Genomic DNA, 9,339 nt, shown 5'->3' with positions numbered 1-9,339 from the left:
ATACTGCTTAAAATCCAAGGGCTGCTTTGATGTGCTTGTGCACGCTTTCCCCCATAGACATCAATGGGGAGAGGGTGTTAGAAAAAACCTAACACCTTAAGTGCCGAATGAAAAATCTCCGTAACGCAACCCCATTGATGTCTATGAGGAAAAAAAGTTACGTTTAAACCAAACACCCTAACATAAACCTCAAGTCTAAACACCCCTAATCTGCCGCCCCAACATTGCTGACACCTAAATAAAGTTATTAACCCCTAATCCGCCGCTCCCAGACATCGCAGACAACTAAATAAAGTTATTAACCCCTATTCCACCGCTCCCCGACATCACCCCCACTTTACTAAAGTTATTAACCCTATTCTGCCGCTACCCGACACCACCACCACTATAATAAACCTATTAACCCCTAAACTGAAAGTCCCCACATCTCAATAAACTAATTTAAACTAGTAACCCCTAAACCTAACACCCCCCTAACTTTATATTAAAATTACTATTTCCCTATCATAAATTAAATTAAAACTTACATGTCAAATTAAAAAAACTAAGTTTAAACTAGCAATTAGATTAATATAACTATTAAACTAAAATTAAACTAACTATCAATTAAATAAAACTAAAATACACATTAAAAAAATCCTAACACTACTATAAAAATACAAAGTATCTAATTACAAAAAATAAAAAATAATAAATTACAAAAAATAACAAACACTAAATTATGAAAAATAACAAACGAAATTATCAAAATTAAATTACACCTAATCTAATAGCGGGTCTATCCTTAAAGACGGCGCCGGGATGAAGATAGAATCCCGCCTGGATGAAGATGGAATCGCCTGGATGAAGAAGGAGCCACCGGGATGAAGATCCTTCACATGGGACTTCAGCAACTGTGAGTACCTAAAGAGGGGTTAGTGTTTTTTTAAGGTTTTTTTTAGGTGGGTTTTTTTAGATTAGGGGTTGGGCAATTCTTAAAAGAGCTAAATGCCCTTTTAAGGGCAAGAAAAAGAGCTAAATGTCCTTTTAAGGGCAATGCCCATACAAATGCCCTTTTAAGGGCAATGGGTAGATTAGGTTTTTTTAGATAGTTTTTTTATTTTGTGGGTTTGGGGGAGTGGGGGTTTGTAATGTTAGTGTGCCTCTGTATTTTTTTTTTTTCGAAAAAGAGCTGATTTCTTTAGGGCAATGCCCTACTAAAGGCCCTTTTAAGGGCTATTAGTAGTTTATTATAGACTAGGTTTTTTATTTTGGGATGTTTTTTTTTTTTAAATGCGTAATATAATAGGAATAATTGTTATTATTTTCTATAATTCGTTTGTTATTTTGTGTAATGTTTTTTTTTTTCGTTTGGGGTGGGTTTTTCTTTTTAGAATAGCCCTTTTTTTATTTTAATGGGCAGCAAAAGAGCTGAATGCACTAAAATTACAAAAAATAAAAAAAACTACCATTACAAAAAATAACAAACGAAATTATCCCGAACAATAAGAATTATTCCTTTTCTAATACCCTTTAAAAAAAAAAACACCCCAAAATAAAAAAACCCTAATCTATAATAAACTACCAAGGGTCCTTAAAAGGGCCTTTTGTGGACCCTTAAAATGGCCTTTTGTAGGGCTTTGCCCAAAAGATATCAGCTCTTTTTCTACAAAAAACAAACACCCCCTAACAGTATACAAACCCCCACCCCCAAAAACCCACAAAATAAAAATAAAGTAAAAGGGCAATGCCCATACAAATGCCCTTTTCAGGGCAATTGGTAGATTAGGTTTTACTTTATTTTTATTTTGTGGGTTTTTGGGGGTGGGGGTTTGTATACTGTTAGGGGGTGTTTTATTGTTTTTTGTAGAAAAAGAGCTGATATCTTTAGGGCAATGCCCTACAAAAGGCCCTAATTTTTATTGTTTGGGATAATTTCGTTTGTTATTTTTTGTAATGGTAGGTTTTTTATTTTTTGTAATTTTAGTGTATTTGGTTTTTTTTGTCTTGTTAGGCTTTAGTGTATGGCAGCTTAGGTTTTATTTCACAGGTAAGTTTCTATTTATTTTAACTAGACGTGGGGTTTATGTGAGGGTGTTAGGTTTAAACATAACTTTTTTTCCCCCCATGGACATCAATAGGGCTGCGTTACGGAGCTTTTCATTCCGCGATCGCAGACGTTAGTTTTTTTTCTAACCAGCTCTCCCCATTGATGTCTATGGGGAAAGCATGCATGAGCACGTCAAAACAACTCTTGTATTTTGTGCGGTATGGAGCTCAACGCAACCATATCGCACGCACAACCCAGCTGTTTCAAAACTTGTAATGGCAGCGCAATGTAGTGTGAAATAACACAACTTTTGTTGTGTTCGTTTCGCACTCTGTTGCTCCCATAACTTGTAATCTACCTGTGTGTAAGTAATGAAATAGAACTTTGAGCTGTAGCAGCAAAAATGAATCATCATGAATAAGCTTTATAGCTTCCTCAAAAGAATAACAAATTATAGGCCCATTTATGTACTAAATATGTATAAACTGCTAATACATTGACTAATGATTAATTATTTGTGTATAAAATCATGAAAAGAGTTTCCCATCCCTTACAACCCCTTAATAAGACCCTCTTCATATTGATGGGAATGGCTTGTACACTAATAATAAAAAAACAAACTGATATATGATTTTATTGTGTATAAATTCAAACTTATTGGAATAGTGCCCCATGTTACCTGATCTACCTTTGCTATACAGCAATTACTTATAATAAATTATAACTTAATTCTAGATAGTTATATGGTGCTTATATTTCATTCCAGTAAAACAGTGTTTCTCAACTCCAGACTTTAAAGGGATACTGAACCCAAATTTTTTTCTTTCACTGTTCAAATAGAGAATGCAATTTTAAGAAACTTTCTAATTTACTTCTATTATCAATTTTTCTTCATTCTCTTGCTATCTTTATTTGAAAAAGAAGGCATCGAAGCTAAGGAGCCAGCAAATTGTTGGTTCAGAACCATGGACAGCACTTGTTTATTGGTGCTGTCCAATCAGCAAGGACAACCCAGGTTGTTCACCAAAAATGGGCCGGCATTTTAACTTACATTCTTGCTTTTCAAATAAACATACCAAGAGAATGAAGAAAATTTGATAATAGAAGTAAATTAGAAAGTTGCTTAAAATGTCATGCTCTATCTGAATCACAAAAGAAAAAATTGGGTTCAGTGTCCCTTTAAGTAGCCCTAGCAAGCCAGATTTTCATAATATCTTAACTAGAGCACAGGTGAAATAATCTGCAAATCAGTAACTGTGGTTATTAACCAGCTCAGCTCTCACCAGTCAATTGATTTTTCATCTGTGCTCTAGTTAAGGTATCATTTCAATTTTGCCTGTTAGGGGTACTTGGAAACTGAAGTTAAAGGGACATGAAACACAAAAAAAAAATATTTCATTATTCAGATAGAGCATACAATGTAAAATAACTTTCCCATTTACTTCAATTGTCTAATTTGCTTCATTCTTTTGGTATCCTTTTTTGAAAGAAAACGAATGCACTACAACTAGAACGCAACAAATTAGATAAAAGTCATGAAAGAAAAAAATTGGGGTTTTATGCCCCTTTAAGAAATACTGCAATATAAAATAAGAGACTGAAAATACATAATAAAGAAATGCTTCTTTAAAGGGACATGAAACCCAAATTTTTTCTTTCGTGATTTAGAAAGAACATGTCATTTTAAACAACTTTCTAATTTACTTCTATTATCTAATTTGCTTCATTCTCTTGATATCACTTGCTGAAAAGCATATCTAGATATGCTCAGTAGCTGCTGATTGGTTGCTGCACATAGAGGCCTTGTGTGATTGGCTCACACATGTGCATTGCTATTTCTTTAACAAAGGATAGCTAAAGAAATGAGCAAATTAGATAATAGAAGTAAATTGGAAAGTTGTTTAAAATTACATGCCCTATCTGAATCATGAAAGTTTAATTTTGACTAGACTGCCCCTTTAAATAGTCTTAAAATACAACAAAGGACATCAGAAATAAAACAAACACATGAACCTTATTAAGCATTATAAATTGAGACAAGGCAAAAAGGAAGCAAACAACTACAGAGGAAAATTGTTATGATAAACTGATGACAGACTTTATAGAACAACATATGATCATGTATTGTGGATATGAGATTTAATATAAAGAAAAGGAATGTTTTTATTGTGTGAGATTTTACACACTCTTGGGTTAGCTAGTTTAAAAAATAATAAAGATCCTTATGAGTTTATTCATTCTAAATGTCTCATTCACTGTCACAGCACATTGGTTTAAAAATCATGATAAGCTTTTACTGTTTAAAGGATCAAACGCAAAAAGAACAAACATTCTCTTTAAACATCAGAAAGATTAGAAACATTTGTTATATAATAGTAAAAGCACATACATTATGAGACAAGCATCTAAAGCTATTGGATGTTCCCATGCACTCTGTATACAATTTTTGATGGGGCACATCATTTACAGTCTGCAGCGTGGAGTCATTCGGTTTCCACGGATAATAAACCATTCATCAAATCCTTGAAAATGAGACAACTTGTATCCTAAACAGCATATTGTTGCAACTACAGTATGTTGTGTAAATAGTTTAGATTAACGGATTCATTTTTAAGTATTGTAAGTCTAGGATAAATGTTACGTGCATACTTACTTTACTTTTTTTTCCCTTTTTTTACAGTTTAATAACTTGTTTAATCCTGTGAACAAAAATAGCTAATTGGCATTTTGACTGCTTATAGAGTACATCAAGTATTCTTAAACTAAGGGCCTGGCCGATTCTCTAAAATGCTCAGGTTATTTAAGATATCTCATTAGTACTGCAAGGTAGGAATAAATAGATTTTATGTAGGGAATTGTTACTGAAAAACTTTATTTTACATTTTGATACAATTTGGTACAACAAAATTCTTCCTACAAATCATCTTACTTCACAAACTCTAGCTTAATACATTCAATAACTTTCTGAAAATCCATGCATTCTATTTCTCATTTAAGGGACAGCGTGAGTATAGACATTAAACTGTCAGACAGAGCAAAACTATTGAATAAATAAGAGGACACAAGTACAATATTAAATGTTTGAAATTAAGTTGGTTTGTGGGCCAAGAAGCTAAACCAAGAATATTTTGTTGGAACTTCTAAACAATTGAGAAAACGAATTTCTGCAAATCAATGTACATTGGAAGTATGTATAAAGCCAAAGAGGCTCATTCTTAGATGCATAGTTAGAGCAGGAATGTTGGTTGGTTGCTTGCACCCTTAAGAAGTAATATTAATAAAATAATTTTGTAAGGTGTGCAGAAACATTTGTATTTATATATATATATGAAAGGTATGGAACAGTTCAGCCATCGTTGGCACTGTGTGGCCGGAGCCGGCAGCCTGTGTTTATCACACAGTGCCAACGACGGCTGAACTGTGAGCAGTGATTACCGGGGAAGGATCCGGGATATCTCTGAGAGGGCCCCGCACTCACTTCACGTGCACACGCTTGGAGAAAGGTCATCTAAAAGAAGAGCTTGGGCGGCATGCAAAGTTGTGAAATATCTTCAGATAGCACAGATGATCCTCTTTGTAGTGACCTACGGAGAAACCGACAACCTCGAATAGTGATTATCGGCGCAGGGCTCGCTGGCTTGTCTGCTGCAAAAACCCTCCTTGAGAAAGGATTCACAGATGTGACGATCCTTGAAGCATCTGACAGAATCGGTGGCAGAGTTCAAAGTCTCAAACTTGATACCCAGGAACCCCTGAGGACCAGTGGATATACAGGAGGACCGCAAGGAGTGAGAGTATACTAACATAAGTGCTCTACAAATACCTCATATCTTGAGGTTGAACCAGGTGAGCGTGGATTTTCCCACTGTCAATTATTTGTTATTTATTTGAACGTATTACACAAAGTGTGCCTTTTGGCGCCTGTCTTGTTCCATACCTTTCAGATTTTCAAGAGGAACCTCGCCCTGCGGGGGATCATTTTTCTTTCAAAGACGAGCTGCCTAATTATTCATAGCACACTGGAACTAGCCTTGTGGATTTTAATGAACATTACATATCCATAGACTTACCACTCCTGAATTATGAGACTGTTTGCTGCATAATTTGCAAGTGTCTGGTGTATATATATATATTCTAGGTAGTGGATGGGAATATATATTAAGACAAACAGCATACTCATACACTTCTAGCGCTGATTATTTTCTCCTTTTTTTTTATATATATATATATATATATATATATATATATATATATATATTAGATAGTTTAACTGTACTTTTCGTTTAAATAATTTTTATTGAACAAAAATAAATTTACCAAATATATAAAGACACAACAGTAGAATAATGTTGACTCAGACTTTTACAATTCTAGAACATATATAACAATAAGTGTCTTCTCATGTTTTCCAAGATCTGGTAACTTAATAAGTTCTTCATTTAAATCACAATTGTCCACGGCAAGGAAGAGAGTCCATACTCAATAGTATAGTCCAAAAAAGTTCACTATCAATAATTCTTTATAACACATTTCAAATGTCATTTGAACATAAATCAATAACTGACATATAACTTCTATATATTTTATCACATACTAATGGTATCAACATCAAACTGCTATTCTTCTATAAAGAATAAGAGGAATAGAAAATGTTAAAGAGAAAAAAGGAGGAGGAAAAAAAGGAGACAAGGGAGAAAAGGTGGGTTTTTCCGCCCATAGGTGCTCCCCCCCCCCCCCCCGAACCTTTCATTACCTTTTAGACAACATAGGTTTTCATAGAGACTCAGGGTCTTATGTAATTCAAAACAGATAATTTTTAGTGTCAAACTATTTATTATTTAAGTTAGTCCTGTGTCTCGTACACTGTGTTTCTTCCCAGATAAACCATGCTTCCCAAGTGTCCAGGAAATCCTGACACGTTTCCAGTAGGTTGGAAGCTATATCACTTAACTGATAGAACTGTCTTATCTTGTCTATAATAGTGGTAAATGTGGGTACTGATGTTTTCCAAAATTTAGCAATGCAAATTTTTACTGCTGTACAGATGTATGCTTTTAGTTTGTTTTGTGATTTTGTAAGACCCTGTAAAGGTGCATGAAGCAAGGCTTGTTTTGGACTTAGTGTGATAACTTTCTCGTATATAGATCTTAACATCTCTGATGTTTGGTCCCAAATGCGTCTCACTCTAGGACACAACAACCACATATGAAAGTATGAACCTTCTTCTATGCAGTGTCTGTAACATATAACAGAATTAGCTCTGTTAATTAAATTTAACCTTGAGATACCATCTATAGATTACTTTTAAATAATTTTCCTTAAGGTTTGCACTAATGGTAAATGCTAAACCTCTTCTTATAATGGAACTCCATTGATTAGTAGTTTTGTGTAGATTAAGGTCCTCTTCCCATCTAATCATTAATGGTAATTTTTGTTCTGGTACGCTTATATTAAATAAAACATATAGCTCTGAGATAGCACCTCTTAACCTGTGAGGAGACAGGCTCAAGCATTCCAGGTAAGTTATCTTAGATGTTTTGTTAAAAAAAAATATATATTTCTTGCAAGGGAGATCAATTGCAAATAATGGAACCATCCATGGGTAGTGAAGGGTGGTATTTCACAATATTGGTTATATGTCAGTAATTTATTATCTGTATATATGTCAGCTATCCTATATAAGCCCTTATTAGCCCAAATACTAGTTATATTCCAACTAATATCTGTGAATAAATCCACTATAGGGGTTGCTCGTGACCCTGTCTCTATTGGAGGAAAGTTTTTTATAAGATTTTCCCATAATTGGATAGTATAGGTTATGATTCGGAAAGTTTCCAAACCAATGGTCTATTAGGGGAGACCATAGAAGATAATAAATTGGTTTTGTCTCTGTCATTTCACTTTCAAGTGTAACCCAGCTTATATTATAAGTAACATTATGCCACAATGCTGTTTGTGCCATTCTTGCTGAATAGAAGTATGCTTGTAAATCAGGTATGCCCAACCCTCCTCCTTTTCTATGGCTTAATATTGATCTTGCATTTATTCTGGGTCTTTTATAATTCCAAATAAATTTTAATAATTCAGCTTGGATATTTTTTTAAATCTTTAGTAATTATCGGTATTGGGAGTGCCCTAAATAGGTATAATAGTTTAGGGAGCACAACCATCTTACTAACTATGATTCTACCATAAAAAGAGATTTTGTAAGAAGTCCTTTCGTATGGTGGAAAAAATAGGGATGTAGTTATATTTATATAATAAGTCTAGCTTGTTAGGGATGTACACACCAGATATTTTATTGCTTTTTCCGCCCATTGGAAATTAAAATTAATGGCCATTAATTTTTTTGTATGCTCCAGTATGCCTACCTCTATTGCTTCGCACTTATCGTTATTTATCCTATATCCTGAAATCGTTCTAAGAGCAAACAGCAGAGGAGACAATGGGCACCCCTGTCTAGTACCATTTTCTATTGATATAGTATGCGATTGATATCCTGCTACTCTGATAAAAGCTGAGGGAGTAGTATATAGGGATGCTATTGCCGTATAAAATTCTCCATGTTTGCCGAATTTACTTAGGGTTTGGAACATATAGTCCCACGTTATTCTATCAAATACCTTCTCTGCATCTAATGAAATAAACAGAGAAGGCATCTTTCTGACCAAGGCATAGTGTCACGCTCAGCTGCTGGGAAGCTCTGCAGTCCTCTCTGTGTGCTTGATTGACACGTGTCTGAGCCACCCCTTCCTGATGATGTCACAACCAGGCTTTTTATTCTTAGCTTCCTGTTTCTCCAGTGCCAGTTTGTTTGTTAACTTTTTGGCTTCTGATAGGATTTCGCTGAGGAATCTCTCTAACTGCTGCTTTTCTGTTGCCAATCTCTTCAAGGATTTACTATGCTGGATTAACCTTCAACCTCCTGATTACCTGTCTCCAAACAATGCAAGTACTGTTTGTTTTGTGAAACTTTCAAACTTCCTGTTTACCTGCTGCAAACCTTGCATATTCAGACTACTCTGTGTACTGCCAAACTATTCACATACTGTTATTTCTGTGAAACCTTCAATCTGCATGTTTACCTGTTTCCAAACTCTGCAAATACAATTATTCAGTTTAAACCTTCAAACTGCTTGATATCCTGTTGCCAATCTCAACAAGTACTGATTAATCTGTGTTAACCTTCAAACTACCAACTTACCTGTTGCTATCTCTGCAAGTTCTGACAACACAGTGTTAACCTTCAAACTACCTGATTACATGTTGTTAATTCTGCAAGTTCTGACTACACAGTGTTTACCCTCAAA

Source organism: Bombina bombina, chromosome 2 (assembly GCF_027579735.1).
Source record: "Bombina bombina isolate aBomBom1 chromosome 2, aBomBom1.pri, whole genome shotgun sequence".
NCBI lineage: Eukaryota > Metazoa > Chordata > Amphibia > Anura > Bombinatoridae > Bombina > Bombina bombina.
This window is presented reverse-complemented; position numbering follows the sequence as displayed.